This window comes from Leucopleurus acutus, assembly GCF_964270905.1.
Source record: "Leucopleurus acutus genome assembly, chromosome: 2".
NCBI classification, from domain to species: Eukaryota; Metazoa; Chordata; class Mammalia; order Artiodactyla; family Delphinidae; genus Leucopleurus; species Leucopleurus acutus.
This window is the reverse complement of record NC_139143.1, coordinates 39,876,424-39,898,459: the sequence shown is the minus strand read 5'-3', so window position 1 is coordinate 39,898,459 and position 22,036 is coordinate 39,876,424. Positions and strand designations below refer to the sequence as shown.

Sequence of the window (22,036 nt, the reverse complement as noted above, 5' to 3'; positions counted from 1 at the left end):
TCAATTGTCCCGGGGGCAGGGAGCTGGGGGAAGGGGTGCAGAGTTGCTCTGGGTTGAGAGCCCCTGACCCAGGCTCAGCAGGCACATGGGTGAAGTCAGGACTGTGTATGTCATGTCCTCTCTGGCTAACAATAATCGATGGAGTTAAAATGAATAGTGGCTTCTGCTTGGTCACTGGGACAGCAGAGCATTCACTGTTCTGCCTTGAGAGAACAATTTTCCTGTGTTTTAACTAATAAGGCCCTTGTGATGGCTGGATTCTGGGCACCCCAACTAATAAGCGTGCCTATAAGGCAAAGAAACCAAAACCAACGTCCTCCCTGATTGCTAGGGAGGGGGCATGTTTTCTTTCCTCTCCCTCTCCTGGATCCATGCAGTAATTAGCCAAAGTAAAATGAATATTAGCTCATGCTTGTCTTTATAGCGTACTCGCCAGCACTAATGCAGTAGTGCTAAACCAATTTTTTTTTAATAAATTTTAAAAAATTTATTTATTTTTATTTTTGGCTGCCTTAGGTCTTTGTTGCTGCGCACGGGCTTTCTCTAGTTGCGGTGAGCGGGGGCTACTCTTCATTGCGGTTCGTGGGCTTCTCATTGGGTGGCTTCTCTTGTTGCAGAGCACGGGCTTTAGGTGCGTGGGCTTCAGTAGTTGTGGCACTCGGGCTCAGTAGTTGTGACTCGCGGGCTCTAGAGCACAGGCTCAGTAGTTGTGGCACACGGGCTTAGTTGCTCCGCGGCATGTGGGATCTTCCCGGACCAGGGCTTGAACCCGTGTCCCCTGCACTGGCAGGTGGATTCTTAACCATTGCACCACCAGGTAAGTCCCTAAACCAGTTACTTTTTGAACTTTATGGATTTAAATAATCCTTGGCTCTGAAATTCCTTGTACCCCTCAGCTAGGTAACCACAGGCCCCTCTGCCCTAAATCCTTTTCTTATACTTTGTAGCTTTTTAAGCAAGGCGCCTCTTTAGGAAGACATAATCCATTCTCTGTAGAAAACATGAAAGACCTGAACAAATCAAGATTTCTCCATGGAGAATTCAGCTAGTCCTGTGCTTAGCTCCTAACAAGGAAATCCATCTCTACACCAAGCACACCATTACCTGGACTAATGCCTGACTTGAATAACAAGCAAATTATTGTGCTTTTAACTGTACCCTGCTCAGTCACACAGCACGTGTGAGAGAGGAATGTGCCCAGCTTCTCCAGGAGAAACAGGTCAGGCCTCTAATCCTCCTTTTCTGTCACCTTCCCCTCCCCCTTTCCAATCCTTTCTCTTCCCAGCAGAGCAGAGGGAACAAAAAGAGACAGCTAAATTATGTTTAAAATGGAAGAGTCTAAAAGAAGAAAAACAGCGGTCAATACTGACTTGGGAGAGGATGCATTATCTATCCACAGCCTCTGCAGTGTGGGCTATTTGAGGACAATCAGTGTTCTCACCAGCTTGCTGGAGGGCGATATCTGCGAGCCTAAACCAGGCTTTCTCAGCCTCAGCACGACTGCTGTGTGGGGTTGGGTGCTTCTTTGCTGTGGACCTGTCCTGTGATGGAAGGACTTTTAGCCTCCCCTAAGCTGTGACCATCCAAAGTGTCCCAAGACACTTTCAAATGTCTCCTGGGTGCAAAATTGCCCCTGGTTGAGAACCAGGGCACCAAGCCCTTCCATATTGGGATGTATTTGCTCTCTCTCCCATTCTCTCCCCCTGTACACAAAACCCAAGAAAATCATGGTTCCTGTGTTAAAACTGGGGAGATCAACGTGCTCTTCATGTAGGTAGAATGAGCGGAAAGGAAAAAGACACTGACTTGTGTGTAGGCAGGAGACAGAGTGGGAACCCCCTCAATGCCAAGACTGAAAAGAGTCTTAGGATGTGGGTGAGCTTGTGGCTCCCGCTGGGAAGTGGCAATGCCCCTGGTTGAACAAACCAACTTTCGAACGCCTCTACCCTGCGCACTTTGGAATCGGGCTTGCTGTGGGCGAGATGAGGAGTGATGGCGAGGCTGCAGAGATGAAGGCGCCTCTGAAGGCGCTGACTGTCTCCTCCCACACTACTTGGGACAGGGGAGAACTACCCAGCTTCACAGAGATACCCATTGCTCAGACAATGACAATCCTGTCTTGGACCTAAACATCGGGATGAAAGAGGGCTACTGACAAGACAGACGTTGTGCAAGCATGGGGTTGCACTTTCATTACAGACATTGAGGCAAACATTTCACTCCTGGTGATATAAAGAGACCTCCCTATTTTTAGGAACTTACAAGAAACATTATTGCTTGTCCTTACCGGCCAGAAGGAAAAGCGGGAGAACGAGCACACTGCAGTGAGCCCCCATATCCACTAGATGGCGGTGTACATCTTCCTCAGAAGCCAGGCGGGCAGCGCTCTGGGCAGCTCGTTGGCCTAAGTAAGACAAGGGCCTCTCTTCTTTTGGGAGACAGGCGTCTCCTGTCATTGTCGGCACAAACAGCCGCAAACAATTGCACTGACCACACAGCCCTAAGCCACGTTCCCGGGCACTGCCGTCTGTTCAGGAGTGAATGCTGGGAAAATGAACCACGCTAATTTGTTTGATTGGGGGCAAAAATAAGATCTCAAGTGACAGTGGGTGTAATTTATTTTTCCAACAAGAATAGGGGCAAAGCCATTTCATCTCCCCCCCAACTGCTGCCATAAATGAAAGCAATCACCTAATTAGTCCTGAATTACTAACTGGCAGGGTAAAGACCTGCTGGAAATCAGATATATATGGGGGGAAGATGGCGGAAGAGTAAGACGCGGAGATCAACTTCCTCCCCACAGATACACCAGAAATACATCTACACGTGGAGCAACTCCTACAGAACACCTACTGAATGCTGGCAGAAGACCTCAGACCTCCCAAAAGTCAAGAAACTCCCCATGTACCTGGGTAGGGCAAAAGAAAAAAAGAAAAAACAGACAAAAGAATAGGGACGGGACCTGCACCAGTGGGAGGGAGCTGTGAAGGAGGAAAGGTTTCCACACACTAGGAAGCCCCTTCGCGGGCGGAGACTGCGGGAGGCGGAGGGGGGAGCTTCGGAGCCGCGGAGGAGAGCACAGCAACAGGGGTGCGGAGGGCAAGGCGGGGAGATTCCTGCACAGAGGATCAGTGCCGACCGGCACTCACCAGCCCGAGAGGCTTGTCTGCTCACACGCTGGGGCGGGCGGGGCTGCGAGCTGAGGCTCGGGTTTCGGTCGGAGCGCAGGGAGAGGACTGGGGTTGGCGGCGTGTACACAGCCTGAAGGTGTTAGTGCACCACGGCTAGCCGGGAGGGAGTCCGGGGAAAAGTCTGCACCTGCCGAAGAAGCTAGAGACTTTTTCTTCCCTCTTTGTTTCCTGGTGCGCGAGGAGAGGGGTTTAAAAGCGCTGCTTAAAGGAACTCCAGAGACGGGCGCGAGCCGCGGCTAAAAACGCGGACCCCAGAGACGGGCGCGAGCCGTGGCTAAAAGCACAGACCCCAGAGACGGGCGGGAGACGCTAAGGCTGCTGCTGCCGCCACCAAGGGGCCTGTGTGCGAGCACAGGTCACTATCCACACCGCTCTTCCGGGGAGCCTGTGCAGCCCGCCACTGCCAGGTTCCCGGGATCCAGGGACAACTTCCCCGGGAGAACGCACGGCGCGCCTCAGGCTGGTGCAACGTCACGGCGGCCTCTGCCGCCGCAGGCTCGCCCCGCACTCCGCGCCCCTCCCTCCCCCCGGCCTGAGTGAGCCAGAGCCCCCGAATCAGCGGCTCCTTTAACCCCGTCCTGCCTGAGCAAAAAACAGACGCCCTCCAGCGACCTACACGCAGAGGCGGGGCCAAATCCAAAGCTGAGCCCCTGTGAGCTGTGAGAACAGAGAAAGGGAAATCTCTCCCAGCAGCCTCAGGAGCCGCGGATTAAATCTCCACAATCAACTTGATGTACCTGCATCTGTGGAATACATGAATAGACAACGAAACATCCTAAATTGAGGAGGTGGACTTCGAGAGCAAGATTTATGATTTTTTCCCCTTTTCCTCTTTTTGTGAGTGTGTATGTGCATGTGCAGGTTTTTATGAGGACATAACTTTTCAGTTCCTTGGGTAAATACCAAAGAGCATGATTACTAGATCACTGTATGGTAAAAGTATGTTTAGTTTTGTAAGAAACTGCCAAGTATCCTCCTAGCAACAAATGAGAATTCCAGTTGTTCTGCATCGTCAACAACTTTGGTATTTCAGTATTTGGATTTTAGACATTTGAATAGGTGTGTAGTGGTATCTCATTATTGTTCTAATTTAAAATTCACTGATGACATGGAATGTGTAGCATCTTTTCATACACTTATTTGCCGTGTGTCTATTTTCTTTGTTTAATCACCAGCCTGAGGCGCGCCGTGCGTTTTGTTTTGTTTTTTAACCAATGCCTACTAACTGTTGTCCTCCTGTGTCTACTTATACTGTCTTTTTTCTTTTTTTTTTTTTTTTGAGCTTTTGATCATTTAGTCTTTTCCTGGTATGTCCAATTATTTTTTATATTAAAATGGGGCTTAACTTATTTTAGGAAACTATAAAAATGCCTCCACATTCCGTATGTTGTTATCGTTCTCTTGAAAAGATTTCCTTTTGCCCATGGCAGACAGTTACTATAGGGACTGGAAACCTTAGTCCATTCTCAGTTTGAGCTCATTCAAAGTCGTTTTTCAGTCTGTGTGACGGTTGCTCTATTTCTGTCTTGTCCTTCCTCTACGGGTGTTGCCCTTTGGGATTACCATGTGAACGTTTGGATTCTCCCTATTCCCAACTACCCTTGTATTTGTTAGGCTTTAAATGTAATGGTTCCCGCAGCCCTGTGAGACTAAGGATACGTGTAGCTTGTCATTCCATTAGTTGTTGCCTTCAGCTTGAGCTCTTGCCCTTTGGCTTCTGTGGTTAGAGTCTTCTGAACTCCTTGGCTTTTCAGCTCCTAGGCTGTATGAGTTGAATCAGCAAATGCCCCAAGGAGAAAAGCTGCACCAAATGTCAAGCTTGCGTCTGTGTTTCCCTTCTCTCCAGAACTTGGCCCACATGTCTCGGTGTCTCTCTAACATTCGGATGCTGGCGAAGAGATGTTTTCTTACTTTATCCAGGTTTTCTAAAATTTCTTTAGACTTCACCTGATCTTATGTTATTATTGAAGTATCATCTCAATTATCCCTAGGAAGAAAATTTACAATTTTATGTTTTATTATTTTATTTTCTATATTACCTCAGTTTCTGTAGAGACCTTTTACCTGATTCTTCAGTCTAGTTCCTGTGTTACCAGTAAGATGGAGATAGGTGGAGGCTAAGAATATTGGGGGGAAAATCACTGATGAATGATATGCCTTGTTCTTTTTGTTTTTCCTCTCCTTATTTACTCTGGCAGCCTACATTTGCCCTTCTTGATTTAACCCAGTTGCCCAAATAAGCAACCCACTCTGGCAAAGACCTGACTTTACTCTCATAAATGTCTGCATGTTAGGATTAGCTAGATGATGAACACCATGCCAAAGCTCTTTGTGTGACCAGTCAGAATGGCCATCATTTAAAAAAATCTACAAACAATAAATGCTGGAGAGGGTGTGGAGAAAAGGGAACCCTCTTGCACTGTTGGTGGGAATGTACACTGATACAGCCACTATGGAGTACAGTATGGAGGTTCCCTAAAAAACTAAAAATAAAACTACCGTATGACCCAGCAATCCCACTACTGGGCATATACCCTAAAAAAAACATAATTCGAAAAGAGACATGTACCACCATGTTCATTGCAGCACTATTTACAATCGCCAGGACATGGAAGCAACCTAAGTGTCCATCGACAGATTAATGATAAAGAAAATGTGGCACATATATACAATGGAATATTACTCAGCCATAAAAAGAAATGAAATTGAGTTATTTGCAGTGAGGTGGATGGACCTAGAGACTGTCATACAGAGTGAAGTAAGTCAGAAAGAGAAAAACAAATACCGTATGCTAACACAGATATATGGAATAATCTAAAAAAAAAAATTGTTTTGAAGAACCTAGGGGCAGGACAGGAATAAAGACGAAGACGTAGAGAATGGACTTGAGGACACGGGGACGTGGAAGGTTAAGCTGGGATGAAGTGACAGAGTGGCTTGGACATATATACAGTACCAAATGTAAAATAGATACTAGTGGGAAGCAGCCACATAGCACAGGGAGATCAGCTCAGTGCTTAGTGACCACCTAGAGGGGTGGGGTAGGGAGGGTGGGCGGGAGATACAAGAGGGAGGAGATATGGGGATATATGTATATGTATAGCTGATTCACTTTGTTATAAAGCAGAAACTAACACACCATTGTAAAGCAATTATACTCCAATAAAGATGTTAAAAAAAATTTAGAGAGTAAAAAAATTCAAAAGAATTGGCCACACTCCTCCAACAGATTCTAACATTTAGCAGAACAGAATTCACACTGAATCTGGTTTATGAGTAAAAGAAAAGTCAAGTTTAAAGTGGATCACAGATGACAACATTTCTTTTCCATGTGCCTGCTTTGGAGCCATATTTCTGCTGACCACTCAAAACCTTCCTCTTGAGTATTCTGTGATATATTAGAACCAGGAATAAGGGATGTTAGTGCTGGAAGGGTCAGCCAGTGGTCTGTGATTTAATTCACATATCCTTTCTGCACCAGACTCTTTAAGATCATTGAGTTAGCCTAAGAATTTTGAAGCTGTAGAATTCAACACAGTACATTACAATATGCCAATATTACTATTCTCCTGCTCTGACATTCTCCACTGATGGACAGATGAAGGAGAAGGAAGGGCAGTCACCAGTAACAGAGAGCAAATGAAACTGGAATATTATAATTCAGTATCATTTGAGTGACTGAATTGGCTGGCAGAGTGTTCTCCAGTTAAGGGTGAGGAAAGATTAATTCTGCACATGACACCACTACTGTATTTATACAAGTCTACTGGGACAGTTGTTTGCCTTGAATTGTTTTCTTCATTCATTTCAGTCACACAGTTGTGTTGACTGATTTTCCTTTTTGATGTATGAAATGACTGTTTGACTGAATTTACCATTTAATTTCCACTAATGCACTGTAAAAACAATACATTAGTCAAATTGGATTGGCAGGTATGAAAATGTTTACCCCAGAACTAGACAGAAATATAATATTGCCTTCTACAGAAATGTAAGTCATATGTCCTGGATTTTGGGGAAATGTTCCAATTTTAACTATTTTGCCACATTTCAAAAATGTAGGGTCACTGATCCCATAGTAAAAATAAGATCTGTGAAGTACAGATAAAAATAGTTTTGTGTGATCTGACAATCACATAACACAAAAGAAAAAACTATTATGAGATAAATTTTACTGAGTTTCATACTTATCAAGAGGTGTTTCTATGTTAAACTTTTGAGTCTTTTTCTAGAAGTTCTTTAGGAACAAACACTTCAAATATATTCATAGAAAACCCTCTTGATTTACAATTCCATTCTTCCAATATTTATAGTTACTACGACAGGCCATTTCTCCATGTCCCATCCCATGATTCTCTGCTCCTACTGAACATTTGGAAATTGGTGGCATGAGCAGGAAAGTGAAGCAGTTTTTGAGATTACTGAATAATGCTGATTTTATAAAGACTGCTTTCTTCCATAGTTGACAAACTTATGATGGTACCGATGGTTGGATACTACTCTTAGAGATGAAAAAGGTTTTAAGGAATCTTCCGTATTCTATTCACCAATCTGTGTTCTTGTTCAAAGCAAAATTAATTCCTTTCAAAATTAACATATTAGCTTAATAATAATTTTTAATCTTAAAATAATCTATCTGTGAGAATGGGAATTTTTGGTAGGAAAAAGTGACAGAAGATGGGACAAAAAGAGAATTCATAGAAAGACAAAACAGAATTTTTAAAACAGTGAGTACAAAGTTCTGTTTCCAACTATATCAGTTTACCTTAGGAAAACATACTAGAAAGGCCAGATAAATCATAAGCAACATTTGACTGTGAGCATTAGAAAGCTACTGAGATAGCCATGACCTAGGAAAGTAAAATAGAGAAAGAGACTCACTGAAGTGAGAACAATATTCTGCACATGCTTTTCTAGCCCAGTCACTTAGAAACTACTGATGAAGAGCAAAAGTCTGAGAAAGCAAATGTGACTCCTAAGAGGTAGAAAAGCCAGTAGATCTTAGGACAATGTCATAGGACTAAGGAAACCAGAGTTCGAATTGAGAAATAACAAGGCAGCTAGAATTTTAAGGACCAAAATCACAGAGAGAGTAAAGATTCAGAGAACGGAGCTGGATTCAGCAACAGTGTTCCCTTGCAGTATTTTCCATGTATAAAAGGTAGACAAGACAAGATGCTAAGAAGTCAAACAAAAGCTAACTGAAGTCAAAGCAAAGACTTAGTTGGCTCATAATGCTGAAGAGACAAAATTGGGGTTCAGAACCTATGAAAGATTTGTGGCCCAATGGAAAAATAATGATATGAATTAGGACATTGGAAGTCTCTACATATGTGTGTATGTGTGTGTGTGTCTGTGTGTCTGTGTGTTAGGAAGGTTGATGCAACATCTACATTGAACCTTATAAAGAAGGAAAATGAGTATGAAGTTGGTCCAGTGACTGAGGTGATCTTCCCCTCTGCTCCCTACCTAAGAATAGGAAATTCTCTCAAGAAAATACAGTTGACCCTTGAACAATGTAGGGTTTAGAGACGCTGACTCCCTGTGCAGTCAAAAATCCACATATAACTTTATGGTCGGCCCTTCTTATCTGTGGTTCTGAATCTGAGGATTCAACCAACCACAGATCATGTAGTACTGTATTACTTATTGAAAAAAAAATCCATGTATAAGTGGATCTGTGCAGTTCAAACCCAGGTTGTTCAAAGGGCAACTGTAATGTCATTCAGATTCTCTACAACTTGTCATATCCCAAGTCTGGTATTCACTGAAGAACCACCAAGACTACCAAGAAAAGGAGAATTAGAATAAAAAACAAAACAGAATCAGAATCATAGATGACCTAAACATTAAAGTTCATACATATTTTGGTAAATATTATCAAGTTCAAGAAAATAGATGACAAGGTGGAGAATTTAACTTGACAACTAGAAAACATAAACTGATTGAAGTTGAACTGATAGAATTAAAAATTATATGAAATTTAAAAGTCAGTAGTGGATTGGACACAGGTAAAGAGAGGTAAGTGGACTGGAAGATAGAGTAGTAACAATATTAAAACTAAAGCATGGGAAACGAAGAGAATAAAAAGTACACAAAAGCGCATTTGAGACATATGGGCCACAGTAAACATTTTTATCATATGTGTAAACTGGAATCCAAAGAAAAAAGGAGAGAGAGATTGGGATGAAAATAATATTTCAGAAATATTAACAGCTGAGAGTGCTCTAAAACTAAAAAGAATATATGGATCCATAAATTCAATAAGCACTAAAAACATGCAACAAGAACAAATACAAAGAAAACCACACCTAAGATCACCACAGTACAATTCATGAATAGCAAAGAAAACATGACATCTTAAAAGCAGCCCGAGGAAAAAGAGATAGATTACTTTCAAAGGAACAATAGGATTAAGATTACAGCCTACTTCTCAGCGAAACTGACTGGATACTAGAAAATAATGGAATAACATTTTTTAAGTGCTAAAGAAAAGAACTGCCCATTGGGAATTCTAGAGGCAGAGAAAATGTTGTTTGGAAGGAAAGATGAAATAAGGAAATTTGCAGACAAGCAAAATTTAGAAAATATGTTCTCATCAGAACTGAATGAATTAAATTATAAAGGGAGACACGCAGGCAGAAGGAAGATTATCACAGATGAAAATACGGACTTTATAAAGAATTATGTATAACAGAAAGGATAAATAAGTGGATAAACCTAAATAAAATCTAACTGCACAGAAAAGTAATAATAAAATATATCAAAAATTAGAATGCATTAAAACAAATGGAAGAGGAAAAAGTAGTAAAAGAAATTTAAGATCTCAGCATTGCTTGAGAAGCAGTAAAAGACCTAATAAGTCATGGTACATGTGTAACAGCTACTTATGTAAAAACAACAAGCTAATACAAGGGAAAATGGAATTTGAAGAAATCTCAAAGGAAGAAAGAAGAGCAAAAGGAACATAACAAGGTGGGACAAATAGTAAACAAGGAGTAACCGGTCTATAAGAAAATACATTAACTGTAAATACTCAAATTAAAGGACAAGGATTATTGAAACAAACAAAAAACCTAATTCTATGCCACCTACAAGAGACGAGTCAGATTGAAAACGAAAGGATTCAAAAATTATGTCATAACAACAATAAGTAAAATGGAAGATTTTTTAATGTTAACGTAGATTTGAAAGCAAAAAGTATCACTGGCGATAAGGCAGGATAATAAAACCCACTGTTACTTTACAAGGAATACATTATAAATCTAAACTTCAATGCAATATATGAAGGGAAATTCCAAAAAACTAAGTAGAAATAGAAAAATCTAAATTACCTAGATCAGTAACATAGAATCACAACAAGAAATCAGCAGATTAGAGAAGATCTGAATACCATCATTAAAAACTTTGGCCTAAATTTACATAAAACACTGCACCAACAATGATGGAATATATATATTATGCAGAAATTTTTAGGCACATGGCACATTTATAAAATTGATTATATTCTGGTTATAAAACAAGACTCTGAATAAGCAAGAAATTTAAAAATATATAACCAATATTTTACCAAAGAGTTGGATATTAAAAACATACTTCTGATCATTATGTAGGTCAAAGATAAAGTCGCAATGGGAATTAGAATTTTATTAATTGAATGATAATGAAAATATGCCATAACAAAACCTGGGGGTTGCAAACAAAGCTGTGGTCACAAAGAAGTTTATGTATTCAAATTATATTCTCTAAATGTAAAAGGGAGAGGAATAAAGCAACTAGAAGATAACCCATCACCCTGAGGTGGGCAGCTTCTGAACTGTACCTGGTGGGGAAGGCAGGGCAGAACTTCAGGAGGCCAGCTGAGAGCACGGTGAACACCTTGTCAGGAGCAGTCTCCAAGAAAGAGCATTTAATGTACAAAGGGATGACTAAAATATATTTAAAAGCTAGCACCCTGACTCCTCTTAAGGATGACTTACGTTGCTGGGGAAAATATAAGAAGTGCTCGATGTAGAAGGTGAATAGCTTTATAATTCCCAGGAGAATCTTCGTACCAGAACCACACAATGAAGAACTTGGAGTCCCCGTGGCTAATCCAGCAGAGAGAAAAGGAGAAACAGAGATGCGAGAGAAAATAAATGGAACTCTTGGTGCTGCTGCAGGCCCAAGTCCAGGTATGTGCTCTCTATCTCCACATCTTAAATAAAAGCCACCATGTTCCTCAGTCTTTCAGGTACTTAGAATTTCTCTTTAGAACCTGAAAATGGGGTCAGCTTTCCTGTCTGTATTGCTACAGTACAAAATAGAGGCAGGATGTTTGAAATAGTTCTCCATCTGGCAGAAGAGGCCTTAAAGCTGTGAGCCACTCACTGCAAACCAGCAGGACATGAAGGATTCTTGCGCAGATCTGAAGCTACTGGGAGGCCTTTGAGGAGTTAAATCCCATAGTAAATACTGTACCTTCAATGGCCCCTTCTCCCTCTCTGTCCAGCCTTCCTCCACTCCCGTGGGGGCCCAAAGGGGTTAAATGAGCACTCTTTGACTTGTACTTGGTGGTCCCAGAACTTGACGTGGGCTTGGAGACTTCCATGAAAAGTCTGCCTTCCATCTACTGGCTTGGGTTTCTTGGTCTCTCTGCTCCAGGCTAATCCCTTCAACCTGCTTTTTCCATTCTGCCAGTAATCCCCCTCTCCAGACCTTCCTAATGCTCTTCTGGGGCGGGAGGAGACTTACTGAGGGCAATGTTTATTTCTAGAGGGAGAGGTGACCACATGACTTCATAGTGGTCGTCCCGTTGATTATTCAGTTTCTGTCTAGATTAGTTGTGGGTGTTTGTGCACCCCAGCCTCACCCCCAGGAGGCTTTAGAACACTGTCCTTATCTCAGCCCTGAGCCTCTCTCTAGCCTCCTTCCCTCTCTCTCCTTACCCATCTTTACTCACAGACTCGCAGGCTCTCTGGACCTCTGAGGAGGATAAGCACTACACAGAACCTCTGCTACAGAACCAAACATATTGAAATGACTCTTTACGAAGATACTGAAACAACAGAAAAAGAATACATGACGACTGTTTCTCCTGAGGGTTCAGTTACCTAGGGGGTCTTTAGCAAACTTTGATTGATAAATCTAACCTTTCCTTCCTTGGCAATAGTTGATCACACTGTGAGGAAAACAAGTTAGAGAATGGAAAAATAATATTTGGATTTCAACGAAATAATAAAGATGCAGGGACTATCTTTGACTTTTGCAAGGTGAGAAGAGTTTTTACATTTTGATTATTTGATGGCAGGAATCCCTTTTAAAACAGGGCCAGTCTGCATGATGCATTTAAAAATCAACCTTTTCAAATATAGCCATAACCCCCACGAGATTTCTTGATTTCTCTGGGGTCAGATAAACCATCACATTTCACAGTGGTGCCCTGTATATGAAAGTGATAAACATAATCTGGAAGCACGGCAGTGGCTAAAAATATGGAGCTGGGAGCCATTCGTTGAAATGATTTTTTGCTTTTAATTCATTGCATAAAATGCTAATGTCCAAATTCAGGCAGATAGATCTTACCAACCATCAAGAGCTTCAACTCTGCTAACAGCTAAGTATGCACTTTTAAACCCTACTTTGACTGTTCCAGAAACTTACTGGGTTTCTTTAATGCCTCTGTTACTATTTCCTTTGTGTCATTTTGTTTTTCTTTAAACACATAGCTGTGTGACCTTGCGGAAGTTATATTATTTCCTTGAGACTTGGTTGCCTTCTCTGTGAACATCTGGGTATAATTTTAGTATTGCTCAATAGAAGTTTTGGTGATAATGAAAATATTCTATAGCTGTACTATGCAAAGCAGTATTCAATAGCTACATGGAGCAAATAAACATCTTTGAAATATGGCAAATGCAACTGAGGAACTGAATTTTTAATCTTATTTTTAAATTTGTTTAAATATAAATAATGCCACGTGGCTAGCATCTGTTGACAGTACAGATCTACGTAATATTTTAAGTACACTCTCCACTCAAAAACTCTACCATTCATTAACTCAACCTAAATATTTTTGCCCTCTGACAAACAGAAAATAATTTATGCTTCCCTTGAAATTATCTGTCAAGACCTTTATCAGTTTGGGGACATTATATTCTTAAAATTGACTTTGCTTTATGAAACTTTAATAATGTTGGAGTTCCCTGCCCTTGCTACCACCTTTGTGATGATGGGAAATATTGTGGATGATCAAGGACCATTTTAAGAGATCATGGAGAGAAACCTCCTTCTGGATTTAAATTCATTATGAGGATGTCAAAATGCTAAATTACTTAAAATAAAACCCATACCGTTTTTATGCTAAGTTACATTCTACATGTAGCTGGAAAAATGTTAAAAAGATTTTTAAAGAACTGCACATCTATTTTTGAAGCTGATTTGGCTGTTCAAGGCTTGCTAGCACTTTATCCATCTCAGTACTATTTCACTTAGTAAACAAATGCAGTTGCCATAATTGCTGCATATGTGTCTGTGTTCCCTTCTAGGCTATATGTTTTTGAAGTTAGAAACTATATTTATATCACAGCCCCTATGTATAGCACAATATCCATTGCTAATTCAGATTGTGTTTTAAGATATGAGACAAAATTTAAGATTTTTATTATAGTCATAAACATCTAGCAAACCAACCAGAAAGTAAAAGCTAATTTTCAATTGGTTGGCCAAGAACAAAAAAAGAGAGGAATTCCTAGTGCAAAATCACATCTCTAATATCTACTGTTGGATTTAGAGCACACACATGCTAAACTTATTTTAAAATATCTTCTTATCAAAGATTTGAGGTTGGACCTGAAAAAATTACATCAGAAGCGAAAATAATCATGTGGTCTGACCAGCCTGAATCACACAAAGTAAGTGTATGCTATATACAAAATAGATAAAGTACGAGGTCCTACTGTATAGCACAGGCAACTATATTCAATACCTTGTAATAACCTATAATGGAAAAGGATCTGAAAAAGAAATATATGTATCTGAATCACTTGGCTGTACACCTGAAACACAACATTGTCGATCAACTATACTTCAAGTAAAAAAAACAAAACAAAACAAAGTGTAAAGGGAAGTATAGTTTTATAAATTCACCTCTGATATCCAATGGACCAACTGAAAGACAAGAGAAACTACAACTTTCTAGGAGACAGGACATGGCCAGCAAACCAGGCCGTTACCCTCGGTAACGGTCATACCTGCCAAGAAATACACAGACTAGGCTGCATTCATGAATACATAGGAATTCTTCATTTATCTGGCATTATTAGGCAATGAGGTATTGTATGTTAGGAGAAGTTTTTTTTTTAATGACAAATTTAAGAGGAGTTATTTTAACCTTCACTCGGTAATTTTTTTCTAAAATTAAGAAATGTATCCACTGGTGTATCTAATGTTTCCGTGATAACTCGGGGTCATCAATCAACGTTTGCATGAATAATGCGAATGGAAACAAGACAGGCATGCTTACTGAAACTGAAAATGACATAGCACTGGCTGGAATAACTGATGAGAGAGCAAGAAAAAAACAAAAATGAAAACAAACTGTGATCAAGAAACAATCAGTCAAGTTCTGACTTTCTGTACTTAGTTTCAAAAAGAGATACCACAAATCCCAGCGAGAGACTCCAGCATCATTAGCTGTCTTTCCCCTTTGTTTCCACCTTCCTTTCCTTTTCCTTCTACCCTAGATTGTTCCAGGAAATGTTTATAGCTGCTTGCCAAGACAAATTCTAACACTTACTTTCTCTCACACAAACTACACAATATGTCCATGTGATAAATAGTGTGGAGATAAAAGACAATTCATCACAGGTACATCTCCTATGAAAATAAAATTAGAAACTAGCTTCTAAACATGCAGAGAGAAGGGCATGGTGTCAGGCACAAATTTCTTTGCGAATTCCTCTCCATTTCTAGTAGACGTTCTTCTTTACCAAGATCCCTTTTTATTGGTGTCCTATTCCAGACTGCTCCACTCCACCCATCCTCATCCTGTAAAACACATTCGCATTCTTTTGTGACCCTACTTATTTGCCCATTAAATAATCAATCATAGAACTGTCGGAATTAAATATAGAGTGAAATTAAAATACTGGAGTCACTTGGAGGGTTTAAGCAGCTCCACCAGAAAATACTGGGCATGGATTTAAAAGAGGCTGCGTGGGACTTGCTCTTGTCCAAGTTCTTTCTCAAGAAGTATCTGAAATAAGCCTAAATTCAGAGTTAATCAGACTGGCCTGCTTTCTCAGGTGGACTGGAATTCATTGCTCTTTCCCCTCAACTCCCTGATGTCAGTGGCACTTTCCGGAGATGAGGTGGACTTCTCTGCCTACTGCAGAAGCGCAGTTCCCCCCGGGCCCACTCCCTGTCTGAATCTCACACTTGAGGCCAGATGCCAGCCTTCCCAGAACATTCGTGGTCTCCTTTCAGTTTTTGACCTGCTCAGATTGAGTCCCTGTAGACTCTTCCTTAGCTTGAAACCTGATCTTCCACACCTTTCCCTGACCTCGATGGTTACCTTCCTACTTTAGGCCTCAGGTGCTTTAGCTATAAAATGATATAGTTGCCCTTAATTCTAAAGTCTTCTTTCTAAAGCTCTACAATGTGATGGTTCCTTGAAAATGTTTCTCTTTGCTGGTTTTAATTTTGTAGAGAATTAAAACCCCAGCTACTCTAAAAGACAGTTACATTGGATAAGGAAAGTGTGCTTTTGTAGTTAGATTAACAGGGGTGGAAGACGACTTAGTATGTTTTAAGATACTCATGATCCATTCTCGTGAGAGTCGGGGGAAGAAGGGGAAGAGAGTTAATAAAATACCGAACGATCGTGACAAATTAAGTTCACCAAGATGTAGCTGATTAGTTACTACCTGAATAAGCCACACAAATCCAATTCAAGTTGTCCTTTCTTTTTCTAAGAAGGATCCCAGTGAACTGAGTCCCATGTTCAGTAACTCCACGTTCAATGGCTTAGTCTTTAAAAACTGTTATGTTGCTGGAAGAAGAAATATTGCCCATCAGTCCTAATTGATGTTTAGCTATCACGCATATTTGAAATAAATTTGTTACTTTGCCTGATCTCAGTGTAATACATTCCAAAGTGGCAAAGAGCACACGAAAAGTTATGGAGTCTCCATCTTCTACACTAAAGTGTGCAATAAATTACATATTATTTGGTCGTGAAATTCACAAGCCATAGAAACACACAATTAGCAATGTATACAGTGGTAAACAGCAGGTAATGAGAATGATATAAAACAAAACAAACTGTGTATGTTGGCAATGCTGCCAATAAAACAATCATTAAATGCATTCAGATGCATCTACGCCAGGTAAGCTCTTTGAGGGCAATGAATTCTACATACCTGTCAGGATATTATATATAGACCAGTTTCTATGGCCTTTATTCAAAGACTCTGAGAAAGGGTTACTGTGGGTAAATTCAGACCTTTTCTCAATATAGAATTTAGTCAACATGCATTCTGAACAGCAAAATTTCACACTGCTTTCAATTTTCCTACACTAATTCCCACCTCAACAAATGCAGGATTAAGTATAATGGATTATAAGAAGTTAGAAAGGAAAGATGGAAGAAAAGAAGGAAGGTAGAAAAAAGGTGGGTATGGAATACTTCAACATTAATGTAAAGAGTGGACCTAAAACTAACCTGAGGTTACCCTAAACTATTAGCATATGCTATAGAAACTTAAATGAAAAAATAAAAAAAACCCAGCAAGGGAAACTCAAAGGTTCTGTTTTTTCACTTTACTGCATATACACGTCCATCTTAAACAATCTATGTGCTTATATCCAATAAGAGAGCATTGTTTCACAAGGCTATTTGGGTCCTATCAGCATGTAAAGGTCGGACAACTCAACTTTAGCAGAGTCAGCCTTCAGGTGAATAATTGCTTCTTTCAGGTTGTGAGCATTTGAATTTTCCAGAAATGTTTCCCAAAAAATGAAAACTAAAAGAGTCCTAGGACAGTGTCCTTTAGTTTTATAGTATCAAGGTTTTTGGAGGAAGAGTATCCTTGTCGATTATCAACACAATGATTCCAAGCAGGTCAATTTATGCTGAGAATATTACATAACAGAACCCACTTCATCTCCATTATACTGACAATGATCTTCCTTACTTCAGCCTTGTGCGTCTTAGTAAAGTTGAAAATATTGAGCCAAGAACAGACTGTGACAATGCCAGAGACTCAGATGTACCTATAGGTGCCTTCAGACAACATCAGCCACCCAGGCTAAAGTTCTGGTTTAAAACATCCCAACATGAATGAATCTCAAAAGCCACGTGCTGAGCAAGTGAAGCCAGATCAAAAGGGCACCTACTGTATTATTCAACTTACATGAAATTCTAAACTGGGCAAAAGTCATCTCTAAAGATAAAAAACAGATCCGTGGTTGCCTTGGGGTGGGAGATGGGGATACTTTTGCAAAAGCCTAGGAGGAAACTTTCTAGGGTTTGAGAATTGTTATCTATCTTTATGGGGGTGGTAGTTAAACAAATGTATACATTAATTAAAAGTCACTGAACCGTTGACTAAAAATGTCTGCATTTTATTGTATGTAAATTATACCTTAATAAGGTTGATTACAAAATGAACCAAAAACAAAACAAAGCAGAAGAAAAACCTCAAAGGAAATACACTGTTTTCTTCCAGGGTACCAGATTGGAAATGAGGCATTAGTCTGTTCTACCCTCAGATTATCCCTAGGATTATCTAGGCTATTTTAAAGCACTAGAGTCCCCTATCAGGAAAACTCACCTCATGTTTAATTACTTTGATTTCTTCTCTGCCTCTTCTCCCAACACAGTGAAGTCATTTACGGAAGAAAAACCAGCTTTTCCAACTTTGCACCATCACATATTCTTTCCAAAGCTATTATTTATGGAATAAAATTTGGCTACACTTTGTAAAAATCTAGCTTTTTGAGACTTACAAATCTTAACAGTTAACCTATTGCCTCCACTGGAATTTGGGGAAAAAATTATTTTGAAAATGAATAGCTGAGATTTGACATTTTTGTTTCTTGTGATTTTCTCTTCCCCTAAGAGAGAAGTGAGTAGGAATGAGAAACACATACATAAAGAAAAAACAAATTATCTTGCTGCCTTTGCTTGGTTATAATTTATAGGAGGCCCTTTTCAACAATAATCTATTATCAGAATCAATAAAATATAATCTCCATGAAGGCCAGGCCAGGATATTTGTCTCTTTTTCAGCAGACTGCAATACGAACCACATTCATGGATATGCTTCTTGATGATCTTTGTAATACTGTAACAGTTGACCATTTCCTCATGCCTCTTCACCTTAACTTAAACCTGGTTTTTCACCAATGACCTCACATTTCCTTCTCTATCACTTGGTTGTGGGCCTCTTTTCCAACTCCAACTCCAACTTGCATTTCACTCTGGAACCAAAGGAAGACTCACACCTTCCTCCTTTTTAGTGATGCCTCAAGGTCATTACCATATTGTGATCACCCTGAAGAATAGCCAGACAATTATTATTTCAGAGCCATCTGACAGTTTGTAGCTCTAAAAATTAACTAAGGACCGCATTTGTCAAAAATATCCTAGTTTAAGATTTTGGTAATACAGCAACAGTAATTCCGAAGTCATTTATGACAATCAGTGTGGGAAGCACCATCCTTCGGGAAGATCCTTTGCCATACAATACTCTTTCCCTGTCAGGTAATAAGGAAGCATGGCCGTGGAAAGTAACCTTTTCTGGCAAGAAATACTTGGCTTTGAGAAGGCTTGAAGTTCATACATTTTTCTTGAATTAGATTCCCCATTAATTACTTTATCCACAAATAGGTAATTATCAGAATTATGTAAGCAGTTAAGGAGATGCTACTCCACATTCTTTCAGCTTGTTGATCTTCCTCATTTTATTTCATGTGGCTATCTGAAACATCAGTGATTTACATGCCTTTCTTTTTTTTTTTAACAGATTTCTGTGTGTGTGTGTCCCCATGATGAAAACATCATTAAAGTAAAATATCATGAATAGACTCTTAAGAAGCAGAGTCTACTTAAAGTCCTGGAAAATATGAAAGCACTAACTCTACACTCTGAAAGTTACTCCAAATTTTGTTGATCTCTATTTTGTCTAGGAGTTTTTCAAATTTCCTACCATGATCATTTGTTAGTTTTATAATTACATAATAAAGGCATTACATCATACAATCTTCTGTTATCCATTGCAGTTTTAAAACTATTCCTTTCCTTGTCGTCAGCAGATATGTCATAGATTATTAGTACACAAGCAAAGACTTTCAATGTAACAGTACTTTATAGTGAGAAGAACTATACTGAGCTATCTCTATCCTAAGACAATGCACTAGGAAAGCACTAGGAATTCTTAAGCACTAGGAATACAGAGACGATCAAGGGGCAAGTTCCTTGCCTTCGAGTATACATAATCATTATAGCAAATGTTTAAATAGCACTTAGTATATAACTCACCACAGCAGTCTTATTATCCTCCTTTTTAATAGGTGAGCAGAGGAAGCCACAGGGAAGTCATAGGGTAAAGCCAGAATTTGAACCTAAGTAGACTAGTACACTCTCCACGGCTTTAACTACTAAGTTAAATATATATATATATATATATATATATATATATATATATAAAACTCCAAGTATTCCAAAGTTACCGCTTATCTACCAAAACTCAAAACGGAGCATAAAAACTTGCATAGAAAATAAACATGTAAAAGTTCATAAATAAACCACAATATAACCTGCTCCACATAATATACTGACTGCAGTGTCCTGGGCCTCTCCCATCCTTAGGTAGCCAAAAATCACAACAAAATAATACTTTTCATCTTTGGAAGCCACACCATCTCTCATACCAACCAACCAATTACTTCCTTAGAGAGAATAGGAAATTAACCTGAATAGCATTATATATATATATTATATATATATATATATATAATATATATATATATATATATATATATAGCATTAGTGATGTAGAATCTTTGTTTAAAGACAATAACTTCAATAGCAGAGGGAACTTTACCATTGCAGCCTTCAGATAACCTCTATATTTCTCAGATTTCATGCTAAATCATAAAATGTCATATTGTGTCTGAAGCTATTTTTTCAATAGTCCATTTTCTTAAATGGACTAGCAAAGCAGCAAATACTGAGGAACATTTTGGCTCCCAAATCCTAAAGCCATTCTGATTGTGCCTGGGTGATCATGGGAACTACCAGAGGACTGGCTGAAATACCAGTGTTCTGGCCAGCTAACAAATTAGAAATTATACAGAATCCAATTTTATTTTTTTGTTATGTAATTCCTATGAGGCTTTTGGGATGTCAGTGTAAAGTCCTTTCATGTGTAATCTTTATCCATTAGATAGGGAACAATGCCAATCCCCATCATAAGTACTTTCACAATCTGACATTGAAAATCCACTGTAGGGCATAGGACCTGCAAATAGGATATGAATCACACACATCCATCCACTCATTCAGACAATCCACAAATATTCATTTTTAAGTCTACTATATGCCAATAATGTACCGGCCTCTCAGATGCTAAACCATGCTAAATGCTGAAACAGACATACTCATTTCTGGCCCTCCTGGAACTTATTACCTACAGAAGTGCCTTCATTGTAAATGGTCAGGTCTCAGCCAATGCTATTATCATCAGCAGGTGACCAAATGATAGAGCTTGCTCCACAAGCTCCACACTCTGCTTTCAACATTTTTGCTTTCCTTCAAGGCATATAATCCAGTGGTCAATTTCTCCCGGTTAGTGAGGTTTGGGGAAAATTTACCCAGTGAACAATTCCTTGTAGCCTCACTCTTTCCTCACACTCTCCTCTGTGCTCTTGAGCTAAAGAGACCTGGATTAAAGTCACTTGCTCTAACCTTATTATATAATAATAATAATAATAATAATAATAATAATAATAATAATATAATATAATATAATATAATATAATATAATATAATATAATATAATAATAATAATAATAATATATAATAGGGCTGCTCCTGCTTTGAGGATTTCCACTGGACCAACACAGCAGCAAAGCAGCACTGAATCAGAAGCAGGTAAATTTCAAAATGACAGTTCTAAACACATCCACTCTCCTTTTGTTCTCCTCCCATCCCTTTGCTCTGAACACCTCTGCCCTGAGGCTTTACCTTTACCCTTCTCTGATTACTGCTCCAAAAGGGTTTCCAAGAGCAGGGAGTTTTACGGTTTCATTTGCTCCCAAGTCCTTTGTGGAAAAGGATACTTGCTTCCTGATTCTTACTAATTCCACACTCACATCCTTAACACAAAAATCATCATTTAAAAAAAAATTTCCTCAGCTTCATATTTCTTCTGGGCCAACACTGAAAGAATATTTTCAAAGAAACAATATCTTCTCTCCTTTGCTCTTCTGAGCTTCACGTTCTTACCTCCAGTCTCATTTTCAACCCTTATTACGGGATGCATCACAAAAATAGAAGAAAGTTCTTTGTGCTTTCCCTGTACCAGGCGATTATTCTCATTTGTTCTGTCTCTAACCAACAGAATGCGAAATCAACACAAAGCCTGATTATGCGGCCTCTTCCAAGGGAAAGGTCTGAGAGTTGTCTATTTACTAATGAAGCTCTGTGTGTATTAAGGGTTGACTGAAGCAATCATCAGGAATTTTCATCCCTTAAATTAGTGCTTTCCACCAGATGCATATCTTTCATTTCGGATAATATAACTTTTAAGTTCAGGATACAGCTGGACAAAAGAAAAGAAAAAAAGGTAACCAACACAACA

General features: G+C 39.4%; 1 pseudogene across 1 annotated transcript in view; it reads left to right on the top strand.

The window, feature by feature from the left end:
* Window positions 1–2,760: 2,760 nt before the first annotated feature.
* LOC309973783 (ferritin light chain-like) overlaps window positions 2,761–22,036 on the top strand; it is a 33,901-nt pseudogene continuing 14,625 nt past the window's right edge. Inside the window, exon 1 of the transcript in view lies at window positions 2,761–2,771. The product of the transcript in view is annotated as a ferritin light chain-like (transcript). The remainder of the gene's footprint in view (window positions 2,772–22,036) is intronic.